The 25951-nt window shown below is 33.4% G+C and overlaps 1 long non-coding RNA gene across 1 annotated transcript; it reads left to right on the top strand.

Moving 5' to 3' along the window:
* Window positions 1–21353: 21353 nt before the first annotated feature.
* LOC142345274 (uncharacterized) lies at window positions 21354–22394 on the top strand. The gene is made up of 2 exons (XR_012759303.1): window positions 21354–21470; window positions 21856–22394. It is a non-coding gene; the product is annotated as an uncharacterized LOC142345274 (long non-coding RNA).
* The last annotated feature ends 3557 nt before the right edge of the window (window positions 22395–25951 follow it).

The following is a 25951-nucleotide window of genomic DNA, read 5'->3' as shown; positions in this document are numbered from 1 at the left end:
GAAAAACGACGTGTCAATCAGTCTCTCAAAATAATGATTATAAGTAAAAACACAATAAGGAGCGACAATGACAAGCTATTGGAATTTCAAAAAAGAATAAGCTTTCAACTTAAACTCGTCAATTGTAAATAGATTTGCACGTTGATGTCTGATCAGGAGTCGTAGAGACTGTACTTCTGGAATTTGAGTGAGACCAGTAAATAAAAATAAAAGAAAACATTATTGTTTTTCAATATTTTTTGATAACAGAAAAAGTAAACGCAACAAAATGTCAGAAAAGGATTTTTCATCTTACTTTTTCAAATTAAAAAGCAATGCATCTGTATCATCAAAAAAACTATTGCAGTCAAATTTGATAGACCAAAATTTCAAGACAATTAAGTTGTGTACACGTTTTAGTTTAGTTCTCTATAACTCGTTAATCAGTCTTTTTGACTACTGTTCTTCATCACAGCAGAAGAAACAAAAACTATTTAAAATTTACCAGTTTGTAGATATTGATGACCTCTAAGTGCGAGTCATTTAATCTCAACTAATTTCATCACAAAATCGCTATATTGCCAGCTTGGCCTATTTTTTAATTAAAAAATTGTACCAAAGAAGTTTGTTTAGAAAAACTAGTTACCTCATGAAATCCCAAAAAGAAATATAAACTTATGAAAAAATGAGCTTGCCCAAAAAAAAATAATCAGATTTTCTTAATTGTTTGAGCTAGACTATTATATTTCAAAACCTGACTTTTCTTACAAAACATTAAACATCCACTCCTTGTTTCTAGCTGGGTTTCAGTTGCCTTAGCGATTGAAAGAAAAATGTGATAAACATTTCTGGAACAATGAGTTTTCTTTAACGAAGGATACGATTGTATCCGTGGCAACTAACTATTTCGCAACAAAAGCATCACACAAATGTGTGCTGAGGAACGTGCGATGAATTTTACAAAGGAACGTGTCATGAACTTTTCAAAGTGGAACACAATGCCATAGCACTGAAAGGAAAAAAATGAACAATCACGGTTTGAGAATTTTTTGGAGAAACAAATTCTCGAAACATTTGAATCCCAAAAAATTTCTGGGCGCTAACTAGTTTTCGTTGGAGACAAAGAATTCCAAATTCAAACAAATGAGTGTACACCATCCTGTTAGTCATTTAAACTACTTTGAACTCTAGGTATGTCAATTGTCTGGAAAATAGCGCGTAAATCAGTGTTTTAATTAGTGGTTTTAAACAAAAACAGATCAAGAATCGACGATCACAAATGACTGGAATAACAGAACTGAATAACATTTAAATTGAAGTTTACTATTGCCGCTAAATTTGCTCATTGATGTCTGATCAGGATCTTTTGTGGTATGTTCGAATTTTTGTATATTCTATTGCTGGTATATGAGTGCGATGTCTTAAAAATAATGAAAACCTTATTGTTTCTAAAAAAAATTTTGCAAACAGAAAAAAAAAGAAGGACAAAAAGTCAGAAAAGAGTGTTCATATCATTCTTTGTTCTAGCTGAGTTTTAGTTAACTTAGATCCAATTTTTACAATGAAGATAAACAAAAATGGCGTTTTGTTTCGCCTTATGACCTCATTTTATCATGACGTGATAAAATGCAAAATAATTCCTCGGTCTCCGAGAAATGATCATTTCACTAAACTGTACTTAGACTAAGACTCAGTCAGAACGTTATCACAGAGAATATGAACCACAAAAATGAAACTATATAATAGTAAATATTCAATTTGCATTATTCTCAGTTTGAAACACACTGAAAGATCATTATATATCCTTTATATGTATATTTTTGTAAAAAATTAACTTAGACTATGTTACATTACCTGAGATTGAGAAAATCAAAGATTGCTTAGCAAGACAAATGCTGGATTGGTGGGTTTGAGCTCAGTAAGAATCTTGATATTTTCATACTATAAAGTAGAAAAGCATGATATATCTCTACAAAGTTTTGCCAGTTATTGAGAAAATCACGGTGTGTACCAGTTTGAATGATTTTTGGTTCAAAAACTTGGTCAACGCTTTTGAACCAAAAATTGTTAATGCGATATCACCCAAATGTCTTCACAAAACTCAAATTCGTTTCGAAGATCTCACACAGATTTAAAAAAAACATTCTGTTAGTTTAAAATGTGATTTCTTTTCTCTTATTCTAAAGTAGAGTGAGAAAACAGTGTTTGAACAAAAATTCGCATTCTCGATTGTGGTTTTTTGATCACATGCGGCAATTTCCTTTTGATTGTTTTTTTTTTCAATTATTTATTAGATTTTTTCTCTGAGTGATTTTCCTAACCCATTCATAGTCCAGTTTAGGTCTAGTTTTTTGTTCAGTCAACAAAATTTCTTTGAACTGTGTCAGGACTTGTCCTGCTGTTGTTTTGACCGATCAGTGACATGACCGATCAGTTTCACTCACTGAAAAGGATCCCTTACAAATAAGTTCTCCTAATTCCGTCAACAAATGACTAGAGCCAGAAAAAGTGACTCGAAAATGGTTTCGTCAACATCATCCATGATTCATAAACATCCAGTGTTTCAGAGACAATATACAGCAGCCAAACGCTAATTCAGGATGCGAGCCAAATTACAACTCGACACTCTAAGAAGCAGTTCTAAAGTGTGGCAAGTACGCAGTGCCTTTTAGAGAACAAATTGCAGCAATAGATGCGTAAAATTGTCACAGTAGGGAGATTTTATAAGGATTACTCAGCTTGCATTTGCTCTTCTCTAGAGAACAAAGGAATAATTGCACCCATTAGATAGAGGGGTTAAAAGATAGAGGGGTTAAATGATACAGGGGTGAATAAATCGGGGTTAAATGATTAGGGGTGAAAAAGCGGGACACCGAAAAACTCAACAATGCTATAAGTGGTTTCCATGTTGTCAAAGTTAACTAGATAAAAAAATTCTTAACGAATGGCCGAAAAAAATATATAGCTCATTGAAGAAGAAAATCCATAACCAAAACCTTCATATAGATAGAACGTTATTGACAAGGAAGCATCTCACTGACTAACAAACTAATGAACTGTTTATAGTATCATAGTTTTTGTTTTTAACGTGCATGGGTCTCGAAGAATTTATCCAGGGCTCCAGGATGACCTATTTTTTTTGAAAATGCTGTAAAAAAGCTATAACTTTAATTTACATGAAAAGTTTAAATATGGAACATTTGTATATAAAAATAAATAAAATATTTATCTGAGAAAAAAAAAACAAAATTTGTCAGTTTTCTCAACATTATTTTTAATTCTTTGCCCCGCAAGCTAATTCAGGTGACAACAAACTGCATTTTACGTCAAAACCAAGGAAATTTGCTTCTAATTGCACATGTGCATATCTCTTGTGCACATTAAAGCTCTCAGCTTGGATATTTTTCGACATCTCAAAACGGGTCAAAAATGGGACTACCTAGTCGATTCAGGATGTTAATCTTGCAAGAAAATTTTGCAAGATTGTCTTTCAAGATTAACAACGACGTTCCTATCCTAGGCCTAAGTCTCATGAGAAGAAACTGAGGAAAGCAGATGAAATTTTAATTTAAAAGAAACAACACAATAAAATTAATAAATAAATCACATCGAAACCAATCTCGCGCAAAAACACAACGGACAGCATACCACTCCCTTCGCTGATCTTTTTTTTTTCATTTTTTAATTTTTTCTAAACAATTTTTTTCTCTTCGTTTTCAAGCGTCCTCAGGTGTTGTCTCTTCGCCCTCGTGTGTCACCGAATCATGCAGAGAAAGATAAAACTGAACAACACAGAACAGCAAAGAAATCCCGAGCACCTAAGCGCAAGGGTACGCCCAAACCACGCCAAAGCACACCAGGGTAAAGCAAAGCCCAGCAAGAAACACCAAAATCTCGCGCCGGACCTTAAATGGGGAGGGAAAAACGGAACGCAAGCGCCAAAACCTAACTCCTAAAACGGCGCGGGGCACAATATTTTGCAGGATTTTTGCAAGATCTTGCAAGATTTACATCCTGTCTCAATTCGGGCTCTAAGTCTCTAAGAATTTAAGGAACTAAAAAACCGGTAACAGATCAGATCACGATTGAAACATTTGTTCACAAAATTCACAGATCACTAATATGAATCCATTTAATTAAAGAACATTTATTTATTCAGCCCAAATGGAATATAAAAGGAAACCCGTTGGATGGGTCGGCTTTGAAGGGTTTGGCTAAAAAAAGTCTTGCGGTTTTCGGACCAGTTGTGAAAGAAGGGAAAGAAGGGAAAAAGGTATTCTGCGGACACTGGTAGAAATAATCCGGTTTATCAAAAATAATGCTTAAACTTAATGCATATAATAAGAATATTAGAATCAGCGTCCTTCGTGTGTTTTGTTCTTTAAATTTTCCTATTTGCAGGTATTCCACTTTGCAAAATTTTTCAATTTTGTTTGAGCCTGCTTGCATTCTCTAACAACACGTGTTGTTTTGGTGACGTGTACTGCCATAAGGAAGTTATCAAATAGCAAGGCGAAGTCGAGCAGTTGAATAACTTTGAGATGACAATAAAAGCCATGTAGTGATGTTTTTAAAGATCTTTTCCGTTTTTCCCCCTGCCAGCTTAGTGAGTGAAAAGTATTTGACGCATGTGTCATATTTTAATTATGATTTAGCATGTAATTACACGTGCTCTGCTACGGAGGGAGCATAACATATGTGGGCACAATCGGAAAAGGTCGGTTTTTAATCAGTTTTCGGTGCGATAACAACAGTTGTATAAAAAAAACAACTGTTGTCGTTTTTGAACTGCACGTTTAACACTCCTTTATGGTCAATTTTCTTATGATAAGTGGTGATATGAGCGGTTGGTAAACTCGTAGTCTAATGACTGAGCAGATTTGTTATACAAATTGAGTGTTAACATGTTATTTCTCTGGTAAAGTATGAAACTGTTATTATAGCAACGAGAATTGATTAAAGCGTCTAATTGAAGTTGAACGGCAATCTTGTCAAAAAAATTCAACAACGTATTCAGATATGTTTTACCGCCTTGTACAACTTTGTTTGAAACAAGACCGTAAAAATCTTACATATTCAAGACCAAGAAAATACAAACAAATATAATAAAATTGGCCAACAAAATCGAAAAAGTTGATTAATCATTTATAGAATAATTGTGGACTTCTTAAGGAAAAGATAACCAGAGTTAAAATTCCAAAAAATTGTGCAATGAAACTTAGTTTATTTAACTAATAAACTTAAAATTTATTCCATTTGAAAGCAGAAAAAATTTTCGTATGATCGAGTAGTTGGCGATGAAACGTTTTAATTACGAGCAAATAAAACCGATAGCAACCAAACGAATAGATATGCACTTACTATTTCTTGTTTTTTTTTCTAATGCAACTATTCAGGTACAAAAAAGCTGTGTTTCTTTTGCACCCACAAAGTGGGGGGCACAAACGAAAAAAAAATCCCAATTTTAAAAATGCATTCCAAAACTCAACATCAAATCTGTGTTCATAAAGATTTTCAAATTGCAATGTTTTTATGAGACAACAGGCCTCTATTTATTATCAATTAGAATTTAAATACTCAGTTCAATTTTTTAAGTTAGGTTAGAGTAAACGAAAATTGACCTCTGCGCTCCCTTTTAAATCTGAATTAAGATTAAAATTCAAACAGATACCGAAGGTGCATTTTCACGAAGTAAGTCATCATTGAAGTGGGTAGTGCTTAATCATGGATTTTATCAAAAGATTGCTCTAGTAATTTTGTTATGAGTTTTTTAAATCAACGTATGCTGAATATGCTGAAATGAAAAACAGAAAAGGTCCTAAATGAACAACAATCTCCAAATTCTGTTAATCCAAAACAACCTCAAAGTCAATTCCAACATATAAAATCACTAGCCAAAATAAAATTGAGTTCGATACAACCAGGAAGTATTGTTAATGCGATTATTTACGAGCCGGCAATACAATATTGAAATGCAATTTATTTAAATCTTCAATTATTTTTATGGACAAACGTTTGGAAAAAACTTGCTGTCAAGATGTTTTAATCAGAAGTTTCAATCAAACCAATTTAACAGGCCAGTACTCACAGCAATTGATAAGCCCAACCGCTAATAACCAAATTTATCCCAAAAAACAAAATTGAGGAACCAAATAGAAAACAGAAAACAAAACCAAATAGAAAACAAAAAACAAAACAACCAAATAGAAAACAAAAAAATCAGCGTCAAAAATAAACTTATTTTATAATTAGCAACCATTTGAAAGAAGTTGTGATCAGATATGCCTCAATTTGGACCCGCGACTTTTAATCAATGATAGTGACGAGAACAAAAAATCAGCAGTCATTAGAACTATTAATATTGACGTTAATTCCAACCTTTCAGAAGCTGCTCCTATGCTACTATAGAAATCAACCAGAGTTTTTGTGAACTAGATTGTAACAGAACCAAAGAAACATCTACAGTAAAGCAAATAAAATTAGCATATTTTCTTACTTTAGAACTAGTTTCAAACTAATAAAAATCTTTCAGTAATGAGCCTTAGTATAAAACCTTAAAACTACAGAAAGAACATTAAAAAACCATAAAAAGGATGATACCACTGAGATTAATTTTCTTTATTTTAACAAAATGAACAATAGAATGGACAACAAACGGAAAGGCTTCTTTAAGTCAATTGTGTTCAATTTTTTTAGAGTGAAAAGACAATTTTATCAAGAAAACGACTAATTCTACCAATTAACAAAAAATGAAGTGCCGCAATCCATATCTATCCCGTTTTCAGATCAAATTTTCGTCTGTTAAATTAACAAGTAACAACCCATTTTTATTCACTATTTATCAGCTGATTTAGCTTATAAGTACTTTTCGTAAGACTCCAAAAGCTCACTTTGTTTAAATGAGTTCAGAAGTGAGGAAATCCCAACTCGGCACTCACTTGTACTTCCAACATTCAAAATGCAAACTCAAATTCACCCATGCTATAAAATTACAAGCGAAGTCGAGAGAGTTCTGTCAGGTCTGCCTCCGGAACTTGCCAAAACCCTGTTCTGCCAAATTAGTTATCAAACCATATAAAGCTACATATACAAAAATGAAAATTCCTCAGTAAAAATTCAAATTCTGAGAAACTCAGACAATATTTAACAAACTAAACCTTAAACAACAAGCACACAAATGTGATTATGAGGCATCTTGAAGATTTTGTTGACGAGAAAAGCTTACAATTCGAAAAGAGACAATATGGAGAGGCAAATTAAGAAAGTATTTGTTATTAACTTTCAAAATATTTTGCAATTATAGTAAGTTAAATGACATTCGAAAGCTTCAAATATGCTTCCATTGAGAGCCAGTTGTTCTTTTAAACAATCAGAAATCATGAGTGCATAAGTGAACAACCAAAATTGACAAAAAAGCAAATGGAAGACAACCCAGGTCTCGGCGAAAAACTCTTAATTTTTACAATATTGAATTGCGTCAATTTTTTATCTGAGAAAAAGCATTGACTTTTAGGGCAACTGATAATCTGATTTGCTTTTTTATTGATTTTTGAACACTTTAGTAAATGGGAGTGAAAGTCAAGACAACAAAAATAAGAAAAATTGTCAGAACGCAAAATTCAACATTTTTGAATTTCTGTTGTAAAATTCATTAGCTATAAGTTCAGGCCGTGAATAAGCTTCTTCTATTCCACTTCTGAAATCAATAGCACCTTTCTTTGCTCAGATTGCGACAACAATACAGAAAAAATCTTCTGTAGTCAAAACTCAAAAATTTAGTTTTTGGTTACTAAAATGAATGTTTTAAATGTAATCAACACCATAAACAGTAAAAGCGGTAAAAAGTAAACACTTAATTCGTTCAATTAAAGTTCGTACGATTTTTAGTGAGACTTGTCAGTTTTGAGGCTCACTATGAAATTCACATAAAGAATAAAACAACATTTAGTAAAATTTCATTGAACACCTTTAGAGTCGAAGTCAAAATCATTAGTGGCGCATAGACCAAATCAGTTAACAATATAATTCCACCTTTCAAACGAATATTGAGGTTTGATTATTTTTGAACACTATCATATAGAATCTGCAATTTAAACGACTCTCGACCTTAAAATGCTTAACGTTATCATAAGTCAAAGTTTTCACCTGCATGATTTTTTCCCGATTTTTCTTTCGGTAGTATATATAGTGCAATAAAATGCACGTAACATTTAAACTGAAACTCGTCGTCACAGACAGTTATTATTTAATTCGATATGTTTTCATTCATGGCAATCGTTGCGCTTGCTGCTTTAATTTCAGGAGTTCTCAGCGATGAAAGTTCTAAACTAATAAACGAGCCGTGCAAATACGAAGGCCCAATAATGCGTTGTGGCAGCAATGGAACTCAGTACATGTACCATACAGAAGCGAAAAAATGCATTTCTGTACGAACATGCAACCGACCGACTCGTCTCAATCTATACAACACTTTGGAAGAATGCAAAGAAAAGTGTGACAAATAGGGCATCTTGTTGAACAAACTATGATTTTAAACCATATCAACAGTGATGGTCGAATGTTCGATGCATATTTTGAATTATGTTTGAACATTGTCAATTGTTTGTAATTTTGATTAACTTTTGATCATAATAGTTGCAGGTACACGATTGCTGGTTATATTTGATGCTGATGATAACTTTTGCGTTAATTTATGCTTGAACCGATTGTCATTGTCATGTATACTGTGATAAAAAACTGAAAACTGACGTTTTTGCGCGATCTACCGGAAAGCAGGCAAATTATTTTTTAGCAAAATGTTTCGTGTTTTTCAATTAATGTTCCGACCCCGCTTATTCACAAGTTTGATTTAATTGTCTACCAAAAAAAGAAAAGAATTAATTGGTGTATAAAAAATTGCAAACTCGAATCACTTTGTACAATAAATAATGTCACATTAGTGGACCGATGAGAACTGCCATTATTAAGACTACGACACAAGGCAAACAAATAATCGAATAACAGCAAACAATTACATCCACACCTTTTTTTCTTTCAAAACAAAAAGCTACATAATGACAAAGTCAAAAAGCGTCAAAAATCTGAACAAAGCAATCACTAGAAAAAGAAAACACGGAACCAGTCCTTGATGAGACTCGATAACAAGTAGACAAGAAATAAGAAACACGACAAAGTTTAAAAAATGTATTAATGTTTTCTTGAAAAAGAAATAATTTCACATAATGAAAACCAATAGATACCAATTGAAATCTTTGAATAGCTTTCTGTTCCTTCATACTGCATTATGAATACTTTGAAACGTATTCTTATCCAGAATATGAAGTTCGTCTACGAAAATGAACGACAAATTCAGACGAAAAAAATCTTTTAATTATTGCAAAAATTGCGTCAGTGCCGTTAAAACTATAACCTAATGCGCAAGAAATAAGATATAATCAATTGATTCTTCTTTGAACGCCAACAATTACATATGTGAAAAAAATAGACCATAATCAAAATCAGTAAGTTGTTTCCTCTGTTTTTTCACAGCAAGAAGCTAAGACCGACAACTATCCACATTATGTCAAACGCGTTCAAAGTGAACAACAAACAAAGACAAATTCAAAACTAAAAAAGACTATTGCGCAAAACCGGTATCGTGGCCAAAAAAACGATAAGCGATGCACTAAAAATATTCGAAATGTTCATTTGGGATCTTTCCTTAATCCAAAAATTTTATATGCAAACTATAGTTATTGAGACGAGGTAACAAATAAAACATAAACAGAACAGCAGAGTAAAAAAATTAGAAAACTCGTTTATACATTTTTCTAAAAATTTGATTTCAAACTCATGAATAAATTTAGTTATCAACTAAAATCAATACATAATTTCCTTGTCCAAAAAATAGGCTGCTAAAACAAACAATTTTCCACATTATGCTGACCACGACAATGAAAAACATTTTCCATTAAACTCTGATAGAAAACGGTGTCGAAGCGGTTAAAAACCTTAATCTTTTCCTGGAATAACTGATGCGTTCAATTGTTCCTCCCTAAAAACGCCAATAATGTATATCCGACCTGTCAAAAATGTGACAAGAGAAGAAAAGAAGCCTCAATGATGGGAAAAAGACAAAATTTTGTTTTTTTTTCAAAAAATATAACTAAGCATAAAAATCATAACTTAAAACGTAATACCGCTATTAACAAAATTTTTATGTCATTTTAAACTCGATATCTCTCCTGACGTGAAGCTGATCTTAAGTTAAAAGGCGAAAGGACGAAAAAATAAAAAAAAATTGCAAAGCTCAATTATTTATTGTTTTTTAAATGTTTTTTTTTTAAAGTGAAAACTATCATAAGCTTTCGACCTGAAAATTAGGTAGGTTTCCCTGAAAATCTCAAGAAGGCCCTTTAGACCTCTAAATTATATGTCTTGATTTTATTTGTTTTTTTTTCGGTTATTAACAGAAGAACATAAGAAAATCCAAAAAGTGCAAAACGTGAAAAACAGTTACAAAAAAGGATCGACTAATTACAATCCGTTTTTTGTGGAGCTTAAGAAACAACAATTAAACTAACCTTCCTATTGCTGTTCGCCTATGAGGAACACGTAATTGTGCCAATTCTTTTGGAGGTGGATAATTTCAAAAAAAGCCAGTTTATCCAAATTAATTGATGCATTTTGCAATAAAAATAGTAAAATCTGATAAATTTTAATTCAAGAACACACTCAAATGATCCACAAGTAAAACTAGCTTTTTTGGAGTTCATTAGTTTTTTAGAATTGCTTAATTGATTAATTGTGATTTTGTCAGCAGACATCAGGATAGTTTTAATCTGCTAAATGTAAACGAATTGACTAAAGAAGCTTATATCCTGCCGTTTTTATGAGAAAAAGGCTGAAGGTTGAAAATTTAACGAAAATTTGGCAAAAAAATTGGCTCAAACTTTTCGAAAATCATTTTAGGTTTTTAGAGGTTAAACCAACAACACTACCGTTTCCAATTGAATATAGTGTTGAGCAAAGTCGACAAAAATAGCGTAAAAACACTCAAAATGTGGACAGTAAGTACGAAACTCAGTCAAATCTTCACAAAACCTAAACCTCGATAATTCCCTGCGCAAAAAAAACGAAATTAAAAATGTTTTATTTTCGTTATTATTCTACGTTATACGGGCTTTCTTATGATACAACTGACAGCCCTCTACGATGAATATGTCGTTCGGCCAGAAATGACGGAACAAAAAAACCCGTTTGAGTATCTAGTACTTCCCTCAGTAAAATGAGTCGAAACAACAAACTTAAAACTCAACAGCATTTATTATAAAAATTATGTACATCTGGAATATCAAAAACTATTTCAGCCTCCTTTTTCAATAGAGAAGTTGTAGATTTGTAGCGTTTGTAAATATACAGCATTTCATTGATGCATTATACAATTTAGGCGGCAAATTTTTTCGTTTCCCTCCTTTTTCGTTTCGATGTTCAAAATTTTTTTGTACAAATTCTCTAATTTATGTTTGATTTATCCCAAAACACTTCATACAAGTTAATAAAAAGCGGCTAAAATTTCTTTTTAATAAATTTTTCAACAAAAAACAAGAAAGCATAAAAACAATCAGTGCATAGTAAAAGCAACAACTGATTCAAAAGATAGTTCGAAATCAATAAAAATGAGCAGCACCGTAATTAAACACAATCGGTATGAAAATAATGTACTAATTGAATTGAAGAATACATTAGCGGACCGATGAGGTCTGTTTTTTTTTCAGCTGAAACCTATTCTAGTGGAAAAACAAAAAAAGTTTTACAACGAAACTCAAATTCACCATTTTTTAATAACAAATATTATCAAAAACAAAAACTCGTTTAGATGGTTACATTAAAACAAAAATAGGTTTGATTATACTTCATTGACTGCCAATGAGAAGTATCATTGAGTACGAAAACACAGTACTAGTTACAAAAAAATCGGTGAAGTAATTCATCTCAAAAAGTTTACATAATTTACTCACTTAATTTACATAAATCCCTATACAACAAACAGTTAGAAGTAACCGACAGGCACAAAACGTTAGCTGGTTAGTGATATACGTCACCCAAAAAGTGGCCCTCTGATTTCTGGCTCGCGGTAATATGATATTAACAAAGATTAGGTGAGACGACGTATTATGGAAACAAAATAAGATGACTTAACAGCAGGTTTTGAATTACAAAACAAAATAGACAGCCAACAACTTAATCATTAACATTTCCACGACAACAAAAGGTTTTAATTGTTAAAGGCGTATAACCCTACGTACAAACAAAACAAAAGACAGAAAATTTAAAAAGAATCAATTTCCAAAATTTATTGGACAGAATTATCAAAACCAATCCCTTCGTGCTTATGAACTTTACAATCCACTTAGCAAATGCATGAAAACATCGGTTCTGTTGAAATAGCTAAAGCAATTAGAAAGATAAAAATTGGCAGAACCAAAGTTATATTTGGTTTTTGTAAATTAGTGGCGTCAAATTTAATAAAACAACTCACTATAGACAAAAAACTGATAAAAAACATAATTTATTGTTAGGATGAGGGTAAAGGCTAATTTTTTCCTGTTTGCTTTTGACCAAAGAAAAATACAAACAATTAAGGGAAAAGTAATTGCCAACGACGGCGGAAAACTCACCTCAAAAATTTATGAACATTGAAAAAAGAATTGTTTGCTATAAACTGAAACAAACGAATAGGTTCATTTTTGTTTTGCTATGATTGATTTTATGAGGAGTGTAATTATGAAGAGGTTCAATTGCGCAAGCAGATTTGACGTGTCATAAAAGAGCCCAAGTTACATATCGGAAAAAACAACACCTAGAGATATAATTTTCAACAATTCCCTTGTTTTCGAAAACAAACAAAAGGGAAATTGATTAAAATCTCTGACTAAAACCTGAAATCATTGTATTTCTTAAATTATTTATCTTTTGAAAAACAAAAGCTCTCATTATTTAGTTCAAATTATAAGACTAGAAAAAAAATGTACGCTTTCAAAACTCAAAAACTTTATGAATTCACATAGTGTCAGAAACAAAAAACCATAAGTCATTAACTCCATAGGTCACGTCATTTATTGGACCAGATTATAAGTCAATAAATATTTAAAAAGTTATACCAAAATTAAAACAAAAAACATGTGTTTATGAAAACACAGAGTCAGCGTCACAAAAAATAGCAACTTTATAACTGTTCGCAAAAAGTATTAGAAAATAGAATATTATCAGGCGTAAAATTGAAAACAGAGTTTTTCTCCAAACATAAATTAACTGATCCGACTAAAATGGCGCTTAATTCATTTAGATTTCGGAATTACTCATTCCATTTACTGTTTTAGAGAGACTAAAATTCCTGCTCAATTTTATTTTTCATTGACATCAAAAATTCAGCAAAAAAGGCATCAAAAAAGGCAGCACAAACCAAAGCATTTGGACTATAGACACTTTTAAATTTTGAAATTTTTTGGTTATTTCAGAATCTGTTTCAATAATGTTCTCAAAAACGAGGGAAAAAAAACCAATCGCATTGCTGCTCTATGGTTCGTTATAATGGAGAAAAATGGATTTTCTACTCTCATTCGTGTTTTTTGAACCATCTGTTCAGCTCTTCGAGAGAAAGATTTTTACGGCAATTTTTAGTTTTAGATTATGTTTACCCGTAACGAATCCTCATAGCCTATCAGGCCTGATGCATAGATTTTCCAGAGGCAAAGAATGGTAGAGAGATGTAAAGACTTGGGAAGGGGAGCCAAGCCTTGTGAACATTCTGGGCTGAGAGATGCCAAGATTTGTGTTTTCTGGGTAGAGCAGAATCCAAGTGTCGGGTTTCTCTGCGCAAAGTTTAGTGTTGAATTTTAGCCTGAATACCTTTTATGCCCTTTTACGGACCTCTTAGGCCTTGAAAAGGTGATCATACCTAGCCAAGAGCGATGAACTTTGTTTTGATAACATTTATAATCATAACTGGTGTATTTGGAGAATTATTTGTCCATTAGGCTACTCAAAGAGCTAAAAGCTCCCCTCAACATAGAAAAATGCGCCACTCTAACCATCTGTTCAGAGAAAAACAAGTCTGAGATCTTTTCGTCCAAATTCTTTAAGCTTATCATAACAGTAAAATTAGAATACACGTACCATATTTACAGAGACGATCAGGCCTGATTCAGAATAAAATCTAAGAAGGTCTCAGGCCTGATACAGTGTCTGAAAAGGTTAAATACAAAGCTCCTAATAGAACACAGAGTCTGAGGTTCCTGAGATTTCGATAGAACCTCTAAGATTTCTATTGACAGAGAATGAGAGACTTGGGAGTCTGTCAAGGGAAATCCCAAGTCTTAGGTCTTTCTGCCAAGTGAAATCCCAAGTCTTACACTTTGTCTGCCAAGATGTCACCAAGTCATGGCCATACTCTTCACAGATTGACGCAAGAATTGGAATTTCTTTCGGCAGAAACACCCGAGATTTGGGATTGCTCTGGGCAGACTCCCAAGTCTTGATTTTTCTCTGTCAACAGAAATCTCAGAGATTCTTTTGAAATCTTAGAGTTCTCAGAGTCTGTGTTCTCTTAGCAGATTTTTTTACCTGATCGGACTCTGAATCAAGCCTGGGACCTTCTCGGATTTTTTTTCTGAATCAGGCTTGATCGTTTCTGTAAATATGGTACGTGTATGCTAATTTCACTGTTCTGATGAGTATAAAGAGTTTGGACCAAATATGTAAAAACAAGGTGAAGAACGGCATTCGAATTATGATTTATTTGTTGTCATATTTTTCCCAGTCATTTGACATATCTGAAATATATCTTTACTTGAGTTATCTTATCCTTGACATTTTAAGTGAGCCTTTATCTCATACAAAATGAAAAATTTTGTTCATTTTTTATCTAAAATAAACCTCCCCCCATTGCATTCCCACAATTTGAGTGCTGCCGCTTCAAACATTGTCATCGTTTTGGGCAGCATTTACAAAAATCACATGTTCAGGACTTTGGAACGTTCAGGACTTCCTCACCATCATCGTGCGTGCTTTGAGTTAGTCAATTATCACATACATCACAGGTATTCTCAGTTTAACAAATGTTGGATAGGGTTATTGTTAACCCGCTTAGTAGTTTGAATCGGTATCAGTTTAGTCTTCAATAGTAGAAACGCCCTTGAATCTAAATTTGAAGAATCAAGAAATAGTCCAAGGGGATTTGTAAAAAAAACATAAAAAAATTGAGCGATATAATGTTCTAATTTTAATATAAAGGCAGATATAACATGAAACTGGAAAGGCAAGCATTTCCCCAATATCAGGTTTTTCGCGATACTAGTTGAGTCCCCGTTTTTCCTAATTATGACAGACCCTCGCTGCAGCTACCAGCAACAGCACAAATTGCTTCACTTGCTTAAACACCACCTGACGTGGCGAGCGGGCTGGCGGACGCCTGCAAGTCTTGTAAAATTTTAGTAAAATCAGAATAGAATTTCGGTTATCGATTTGTAGGGGCTGTTTTGCTGGGACGAGCCCCTTACTAACCCGGTTGTTCATAATTTGCGATGGAACACATTTTGCTGTGGACCCCTGTCCACTTTTCAAAGACCGAATCCACTGTTAAGAATTCTTCAAAAAATGAATTAGGCCAACCAAATAATTTCTGACAAAATTGAACCGTGATCTTCTAGAACGCAACTGTTTCTACTGTGATAGAATCGGTTCACTTGCCTGAATGCTTGCATAAACTAATAATCGTGTTCAGCTACAGACTTAAATTCGTCGGTCGAACAGCGCATCGAAAGAGTTGTGTTCAAAGGAGAAGGTTGAAATGAACGAAAGGGAACACTGCTCAATCTTCATACTAAGGATTGGCACATTTAAAAAAAGAAAGCGCATTTGAATAAGGAATTAAAGCGATACAAGCAACTCCTCCTCAACGAGTACATAGAACTGTTTTTGTAAACGTACAGTTATTCCTTATAATTCTCATCTGGGTTGGAATCGATTTGACAATCTGCATAGTGGGAGGCGGACATTTACCCCACGTTGCCCCAAGTTTTTCCGCTTACAAAAAATATGTGTGTCGGGCAGATTAAAAGTGGGTTTTCTCAAAACTGGAAAGAGCGATTTTTAATCCGCTTTGTCAAAATTAAACTAGGTTTTAGCCGAAAATCAATAAAACTACAACACCTGCCAATTTTCCTTGACACTTTAAATAAATTTCAATTCTTCCCAGTTCAACAGGAAAATTTCCAAGAAAAACAATAGAAAATTTGTTTTAATCGTTACGAATCATAAGGCCAACATAGAAATTCACAAGTCATGACATGCAAGTCATGCAAATTTTTAGAACACTCTGACGTTCCCTTTGCAAAATTCGCCTGGAGTTTCTTTGGAATGAAAAAAATTGTTATATCATGCTGCCAGGGCCCCCCTACCTCTCCGATAAAAGTGGCTGTTGTGTGGCGAGCGCAACCGCCGTTTTTGGCTAGTTATTAGAGTTGGAAATTGCTGAGTAGATGGCACTTTCTGTATAGGATTGGTTCAAACTTGCTCTGTCGCAATATTAGTTCTTGCGTCTTTTTAGGAGGGCTGTAATTAAGATATTTCTCCTGAGTACGGAAATTCGATCTGCAGAAAAATCTACCATTTCTAAAGATCTTTGGGGCTAGCGGTGCAAAATATTTGACCCTTGTAAACCCCACCATCCCCTCCTTCTCTCCAATAAAAAAAACAAGGAGGCTCGGCAGTGTGCGTTCGCACATTAAGTTCCGACCCCGCTCATCTACATTTTTCATTTAATTGTCTACCAAATGAGGAAGAGATAAAAAAAATTAACATATCAACATATCGTTCAACAAACTACTAAAGAAATAAAACAATCTACTCTAGAGGGCCTATGAGACCTGTGGCTACCATAATATGACTACCAGAAAAGACGGCAAAAAAATTCAAATAGTTACAAATATTAATTACGACCAAAACTCCTTGTCCATTTTTTGAAAACCACTACTAACCTAAATTAAAATGGCATCAGATAAAATTTATACACAGAAGATTAACCGGCACTTTTTGGGAACAAAATATGGGACTTTTCCTCAATACGACTTGGCAACAAGTTGACTAGAAATGAGCAAAAGGGGCAAAGTTTTTTAAAACATTGTTTTTTTTTTTTAAAAAAAGAATTAAATTCGAACTGATTAGAAACATTACACATCAAATGAAATCATTGAGAGAGTCTTTTATACCTCAATAGAAAGCGACTGAGGCCTTTCATTATCCAGGATATGTCATACGACTACAAAAAACTGCAAATACAGGCAAATAATAAAAATTTGCACAAAAAATTATGCACGAAAACCATATCCACCCAATCAACTAAATATTAAGCTGATCACAAAAACAATAAAGACCTTCGTTAGAATTGTTTGAAGGTAACAAAATTTGTAACTCAAATGACGCCCATTATTGTGATACTATGAAAAGAAAAGAAAAACCTACAAAAAAGAGTCAAATATGCAAAAACTATGAAAATTGGTTTTTATGAAAACTGGTTGTTCGAAGAAGAAAGACCATGAAAAGAAAATAAATCCGTTATAAAGAGCAAGTTGTTTTTCAATAGATAAATGATGTGAATTGTATATAGAGATGCTTAGCTACAATTTAACAGGAACAAAATTGGCAGATCTCAAAAATATATCTTTTTTTTTTATTAAAAACAAATATTTTCAAAACTCATAGCCGACAAATCTTTCGATTAAAAGAGTAGACAGATTGTCTTGCAACTACTTGGAAAACTAATTGCAACTGTTTTTGATGAGACTAAATCATAAAACTATAAAATAACATTAAAATACAAGCTGAACTAATAAGTTTCACAAACAACTTTACGAAACCACAGTTTTGAAGCCATTAAACTTCTAAGATATTAACCGCTACAATACAACATCTTCATTTGCGTCTCCTTTGACCATCATAACGTTTTTTTGTAAAACGACTATCACAAAATGACAACAAAAAGAACCACAAAAACTGAAAAGTGTCTAAACTTCACAACATTCTTCTGAAATAAATTGTCTAAGCCCTGAAGATATCATTTAAAATGTTTAAACAACAGAAAAATTTTTGTTTGATTAAAAAAAACATTAAAAAACTGTAAATAATGGGGCCAATTTAGGAAAATGATACAACATTTTAACATACGAAAAAAAAACGCAAACCAGAACAAAAAGAGGTAAGTTAAAGAATACTATTACTCTTTTTTTAGAAATTTAATTCGAAAGTCAAAACAACCATTAGCGATTTACCGATATCAGTTGTTAAGTTCAATTGCTTGTATATAATTGGCCTCAGAGGATTCAATTACAAAATATTTGGCACAAGACAACAAAAAAGAAAGACAAATAAAGGGCAAAATGAAAAAACTCTACCAATTTCTGAAAGAGAACGGTGTCGCAGCCCTCCAAAACAAATGTTATGAAGACAAAAAATATGTTAAATTTCAAATGTTGTAAAGCTTTTTTTCAGTTATATTGTTAAATAACGTTACAATATACAAAAGAAACAAAAACAACAGCAAAAATGGGAAATTTTGCACAAATATCAGAAAATTTTGTCTGAAAACTCGTAGTACCAAAAGCGAGAAAACCTTCTGTTAAAACAATCTACCACAAAATTGGTTTGTCTTCCATACGGAGGAAAAGTTGACCTGTTTTTACGGAGGAAAGGTTGACCTCAGAATAAGCAAAATGTTGACTAAATTAGTATAAAAAATTGACAAGTTCAAAAATTCACAGAAATTTCCTTAAAAAAAATACATTCAATAACATAAGAGACATTATGTAACAACCAAATGGATAGAGAAGGTTAACTTCCACCTTTTGAGGAAGAAATTTAGATTTGTGAGTGGTTAAACTTAAAAATCAGACTGCCAAAAGAATAACAATTGAAGGCAAAAGTCAAGAATTCAGTTAAATTTTAATAAAACTCTTCCTCAAAGCCATAAAAACCCTTTGGTTCTCTGAAAACAAACTGTATCAACATTCGGCCTCAAATATACGTAAATTTGAGTTTTCCTTAACGGAGCCGTGAATAAAAAATATTGTCAGTAGTTAACATTAAAAAACAAAAGCAAAATATTTTGAAAAATGGCAGCATCAAAATAAAGCCAAAAAGTTACTGATTTTAAGAATCCATGATATTGTCAAACATCTACCTGAAACAGGCCCAGCAAACAGACCAAGTGTTCCAAGTGTTTGCAGATTAGACCAATTGTTGCGTGGAATTCAAATACTAAACAACAAGGCGACGCATATTGTATAATTATTGATTCAAATCTGCCAAAAACGTCAAAATTTTAATTCCAGAAGAACTTCATACGGCGCCTTATTGCAACTAGCGCTCTTTTTCAGATTTGGGAGTCTGTCTTAAGGTTTCTAGGTCACTAAGCCTAGCAAACTTTGACAAAGTGGACCAAAAAAAGCTTTTTTTGTTGCCATTTTTGATGAAAAAATTTTGATTGTTCAAAATTTTATCAAACTTTTTAGCCAAAAAAAACTTCAATCAAACAATTCAGCAACGTTTTTCTGTCTCTAACTATAACAACAACACTCTGCCGTAAAAATTTTAGCCAAAATTAGCGAAATTGTGCCAAATTTTAGCAAAAATTACTGAGAATGTGAACAAAAACAGTCGAATGTTCACAAAACTTTAAATCTCGATAACTCCCTGTAAAAAACGAAAATCGAAAAAATCTTTTTTTATTCCGTATTCTAAGCTGGACGGGCTTTTCAATGATACCACTCACAATTCTCTACAATGAATTTATCGATCGTCCAAAATTGACTGAACAAAAAAAACCAGTTGAGTATATAGTTCCTCCCTCCCCACTAAAGTGGGGGTAGGAACAAACATATTACCTTGTTTCCACCCCCACCCCGCACACAATTACTATGTAACACATAATTTTTTGCTCTATATATATACATTATTCGATTTCAATTCTGGTCATAAACCGCCTTGGGATTCTGATGAAGGGAGTTCAAACTTAATATATCAATTTGACCTCATATTGTTGAAAGCATCTTTATTTAATAAAAAAATATCTGCAAAAATCTTCAAAGATCGCCTTGACAAAAGTCACACAGTCAGCTTATCGAATTTTCCCTGAATTTTTTTTGCAACAGTATAATAAGACATTTTTGATCACTTCAAAAGCATCAATTAGACGAGCAACAATTTGTTTTAGAAATCAATCTTCCTGAACTTAAGGTATTGTACATACCCGGGAACTGTTTCGTTTTCTCCCGTGAACAAAATGTTTGTATAATTTCAGGTGTGCACAAACTAATGCTTACCGGCGGGGGGCTGGGGGTGCCAGAAGGAAATCAAGTATATCCAGACTTCCGTGCGTTCGTGTCCAATTTTCATGCGTTCACCAGGTTTAAACGTTTGTGCGTTTTTCGATGTATCCAGCGTTTTTCGATGATAGACAACAAGGCGATGCATATTGTATAATTATCGAGTCAAATATGCAAAAAACGTCAAAGTTTTAACTCCAGAAGAATTTCATACGGCGCCTAATTGCAACTAGCGCTCTTTTTCAGATTAGGGAGTCTGTCTTAAGGTTTCTAGGTCACTAAGTCTAGCAAACTTTGACAAAGTGGACCAAAAAAAGCTTTTTTTGTTGCCATTTTTGATGAAAAAATTTTGATTGTTCAAAAGATTATCAAAAATTTAAGCCAAAAAAAACTTCAATCAAACAATTCAGCAACGCTTTTCTGTCTCTAACAATAACAACAACACTCTGCCGTTAAAAATTTTATCTTGTTTTGAATTATATTAGCGAAATTGTGCCAAATTTTAGCAAAAATTACTGAAAATGTGAACAAAAACAGTCGAATAATCACAAAACTTTAAACCTCGATAACTCCCTGTAAAAAACGAAAATCGAAAAAATCTTTTTAATTCCGTATTCTACGCTGGACGAGCGTTCCAATGATACCACTCACAATCCTCTACAATGAATATATCGATCGTCCAAAATTGACTGAACAAAAAAAAACCCAGTTGAGTATATAGTTCCTCCCTCCCCACTAAAGTGGGGGTAGGAAGAAACATATTACCCTGTTTCCACCCCCCGCCACACAATTGCTATGTAACACATAATTTTTTGCTCTATATATATATATATATATATATATATATATACAACATTCGATTTCAATTCTGGTCATAAACCGCCTTGGGATTCTGATGAAGGGAGTCCAAACCTAATATATCAATTTGACCTAATATTGTTGAGAGCATCTTTATTTAATAAATCAATATCTGCAGAAATCTTCAAAGATCGCCTTGAAAAAAGTCACACAGCTCATCGAATTTTCCCTGAATTTTTTTGCAACAGTATAATCAGACATTTTTGATCACTTCAAAAGCATCAATTAGACGAGCAACAATTTTTTTTAGAAATCAATCTTCCTGAACTTAAGGTTTTGTACATACCTGGGAACTGTTTCGTTTTCTCCCGTGAACAAAATGTTTGTATAATTTCAGGTGTTCACAAACTAATGCTTACCGGCGGGGGGGGGGCTGGGGGTGCCAGAAGGAAATCAGGTATATCCAGACTTCCGTGCGTTCGTGTCCAATTTTTCATGCGTTCACCAGGTTTAAAAGTTTGTGCGTTTTTCGATGTATCCAGACCATGTAATTAACACCCCCCCCCCCCAGTAAATGCAAATAACACATGGACCCCCTTGCCCTTAGTGAATGTTTGAAATTCTAAGTTATAAATACCATAATAAACATGTAAAATTGATAATGTAGGGTTATGATCTACTGGTGGGAAACGAAACAGTTGTTATGTCTGTTCATCAGAACTAGCAATGTTTAATATTGGTTTAATCATGGGAATAATCATGACACTTCATATTGCTAGTATTAATGGTCGCAAGCGAACAGTCGACAAGCCTTGTTCTTTCAAAGGCGTCACTGCATACTGTTCGACTGGGGACGCATGGTATGTTTGATGAATACAAGAAAAAATGCGTCAAAACACATGAATGCCAAATACCTCGCCGTCGCAATATGTACAATTCAATGAGAAAATGCCGGAAACGATGTGAATAACACAAACAACTAAAAGAGCAGTTAAAAGCCAAGTGATATGAAAAATTTTAAAATTATTAATCATTTCAGCAGATTGCATTTATATTGTGCGCCGTAAAATTTCGTGGAAACAGTTCTCTAGTTAGTTGATGTGTTTTCAATGCAGAATAAAAAATTATGGTTTAAATTTAATTGTCATAAGTTTGTTTTTCATGTTCAAAATAATTGGAAATATCAGTGTTACGATCTGTATTCTAAATAATTCAGCGGATATAATTAGCTAACAATTGAAAGAAAATCATTTCCTGTTCTGAGAGAGAAAAGTGTGCGCGAATTCAAATAATGAAATATGGCTCCAACCTCTATCTTCCCTGCAGATTATGTAGACCAAAAAACACTTGGTCCGTTTTTCTGTAGAACAGGAGTTGGGAATTCGGCACGGCCGAGGAACCAGCGGTAAAAGTTGTCAGGAAACAATTGTGGCGAGTGAGATGAATTGTTGGAGTTTTGGTGAAAGGAGAATAAAGCGAGAAAAAATTGCACTATCAAAAAATTCAAAACATTTGCTGGCATAGATGAGAAAAAAACTGCAATCAACACTGTGAAATATTTTTCACAATAGTCACCGCCAATCAATATTTTTATCTCATAGATTTTGCCCTTTTTTCACCGCAATTGCTACAAGAGCACACAGTTTCATACTCTTCCAAAAATCTGTGAAAGAAGTAAAAGTAGTTTTTTCGCCATATTCACCATATTTCATCAATAATTCTCAAAAATATTTGCTCTTTAACTATTGATGTTTGATTTGCTTTTTGACTAATAAACATTCTATATAGACAAATAATGAATTATTAAGGAAAAAACAGTTGTGAAGTAGAAGTGAAGCCAATTAAACCGCTGATGGATTTTGATAACACTAATGAATTTATTATACTCAAGCATTTTAATTTAAAGAGGTGTGTACAAAAAACAAGTGAATCGGAATTTGATACACCTTGATAAAACATGCATGAGTTTGGCATCTCCTGCAAAACTTAAAAAATCTTCCCAATAACTTGAAATAACAACTTATCATGTTGAATCTTGATGAGATCTTGGTAAGATATTATCAAAATAAACCAAATAATATTCTTGACAGATTTTGATATAATCTTGACAAATCTTGATAACACCTCTTTATTATTTCCGTTGGATCGCCGTTGGATGCATCTCGTCCCAAATAAAGAGACAAAAACTTCATGTGAGCTCAAAATGCAAAATGAGGGTAAAACAGATCATTGGCAAAACATGAATTGATTCTTAAATAAAACTTAACTCAAAAGACAGGCCAGCGGACGTCTTAAAGGGTTACAAAAATGTTCTTTTTTGCTACGGCTGCATATGATTTTGTTTCTGTTGGATACAAAAACGAGAGGCAATTTGATTGTCCAACGGCTCAAATCTCCAATAACGGGCCCCCTGACACCTGGTCTGCTATTGGACGCAATTTAGTAACAGTAATATCTGTAGTTATTTGCCAAACTGCTGAGCGAAATTCAATTTATTGTTGTACTTAGAGATGGTTGCTTTCTGCGGTGCGAAACTGCCTTTAATTTTGTTCAATGGATTTCATTTAGTTCGGGGAAAATTTTGAAGCTGTATTTGAAGCTATACTATTATTGATTTTAAAGTATTGATTCGCTTAGAGAATGACTATCAGTTTTAGTTTAGCTTTCTACAAGCTAGTTGGCGACGCGAGAGTTATTACGAGATTCAACTAACTGAAATTTAAATTAAAACAGCAAGAGAATGAAATGAAGATTGAGCAGAGTTGTGAATATCAATTTGATCATGCATTTAAAATAATTGAACAGAAGCAAGTTTGAAAATTAGCGGTGAATCACAAGAAGTAGACTGCGTGTACAGACTTATTATTCATGATTCATGGTAACAAAATTTAAAGAAGATATAGCAACAAGAACCAAAATGAAATAAGTTTTACAAACAGAAATGAAAAAAATTAAAATAAAGGATTTTTAAGTAAATGGCACCACATATGAATGTATTATATATCACTGTATATCAACTTTTCCCATCAAAAAAATAAACGAAATGCAATTTTGTTAAGAACAATCGATTTGTAACATATTTGCTGGTTATTATTAAGATATCGTTTTTCAACGAGTTTATGAATGTGCTATCTATTCTCTTCTGAATCTGTGGCGCATTTAGCCGTTTTTACGGTCATGCTAGTTTCAGCTTCCTCATAGTTGGGTGAAACATAATATTGAGCTTGTTAAGGTTCATCCGGGGAGCAAGTTCCTAATTGAATGTCAGAAATTGGGCCTTCTGGGTTTTGTATAGCCGTCCGTTGAATTGTTGAAAAGATGGCTCAGTTTTCATTTTTTTTTGGTTTAGAAACTGGTGACGTTTTTGTCGTGAAGGTGCTTTACTGGATGAGAGTTGGGGAGCCCGTTTGTGTGCAATTCGTCTGATACCGTTTGTGTGGAATTCGTGTGGAGATTCGTCTGATACCGTGATTGAGGGAGAAGTTCTTTGTCGTTTACTAGAGGTTGGTTGATTTGCCAGAGTTGTTGTTTTTCTTTTAGGTCGTTTTCGTGGTTCTTTAAAAATTATCTCCACGGTTGTAGTTGTGGATTGTATTATTGGAGTTTGTAGTGCGGTTGTGGACGTGGATTGTTGTGATTAATTTTGCGGCGCAGGTACACTCAATTTCTTTGGCATGGTAGGCATGCCAATTCGCAGTGCGCGGGATACTTTTGAGTGTACTGACGAAACGCATCTTGAGTTGTCTGTTATTCAACGATGTTTGATCATTTATCACCTTCGATCTTTTTCCTCGCTTCACAAACGTGTTTGGCGATCAACTCTTCTGCTGTTTTGCCGGTGGCATCCTTCAAATCTGCTTTGGTTCCAAACTTTGCTAAGTCTGAATGGCAAATAATGATCTCACGTTTTCCGGGCTCTTTTATGATGGATGCATTTTCATCGCTTTTGACGACTGACAACCCGGGTGCCAGTATTTGGTATAATCCATCTAGGCTCTTTCTGCAGTGTTGAGTCTTCGGGATATTTTTTGCCATTTTGAGAGAAAAAGAAGTTTCTGTTCTGGGCAATGAAAGACCTATTTCTGGATGTGAAATTTCTATGCGCTCTTTTTTCGGATCGTTGTTCCGTCTTTTTGTTGGCTTCTTTTGTCAGAGTATGTCTCCTTTTTTTGAAGTCCACATCACTTTGATTGCCGTCGTATTATTTGTTTCCTGGGATTACTTCTTCTGGTGGATTGTTTCAAGATGTAAATGTTCAGTTAGAATTTCTTAATATGTTAAAGTTTTTTGATTCCGTTCTGAAGATATATTACTAGGGGGAGCATTAGCTTTGCGTCCAAAACGAGCTTCAAATGCTGAAAGAATAATTGTCCTTTCAATATTCGTAGTTGGTGGATAATCGAATATATTGAATTTAAACGAAAATTGTTTCTCACCGCGGTTTTAATACATGCTAGACGGCTGTTTGTTGTTTGTATTAGCCTCTCAAAAAAAACCAAATGCTCTGTGGTCGTGAGTTAGAGCTTCAATGAGTTGTACAATATTATGATTGCAGAATGCATTAAATTGATTCCTCTAATATTATTGAGCGCGTTATGCAATGCAAGAAGACGTATTCGTGAAGGAACTTTGAAGTATTCTGTGCATTTGCTCTATCGAATACCTCAGCCAATGGAAATTTTGAAAACCGACCATACGTGAAAGGAAATAATCTTCTTGTTCTTTAAATTGGTCCACCAAAATCTAATTGAATTTCTTCATTAGGAACTTTACAGAGCTTTATTGGCGCCCATTTGCTAGAAAGAATAATAGAC

This window comes from Convolutriloba macropyga, chromosome 9, assembly GCF_964194025.1.
Source record: "Convolutriloba macropyga chromosome 9, txConMacr16.3, whole genome shotgun sequence".
Taxonomy (NCBI): domain Eukaryota; kingdom Metazoa; phylum Xenacoelomorpha; order Acoela; family Convolutidae; genus Convolutriloba; species Convolutriloba macropyga.
Note: the sequence above shows the minus strand (reverse complement) of the source record. Positions and strands in the feature narration are given on the sequence as shown.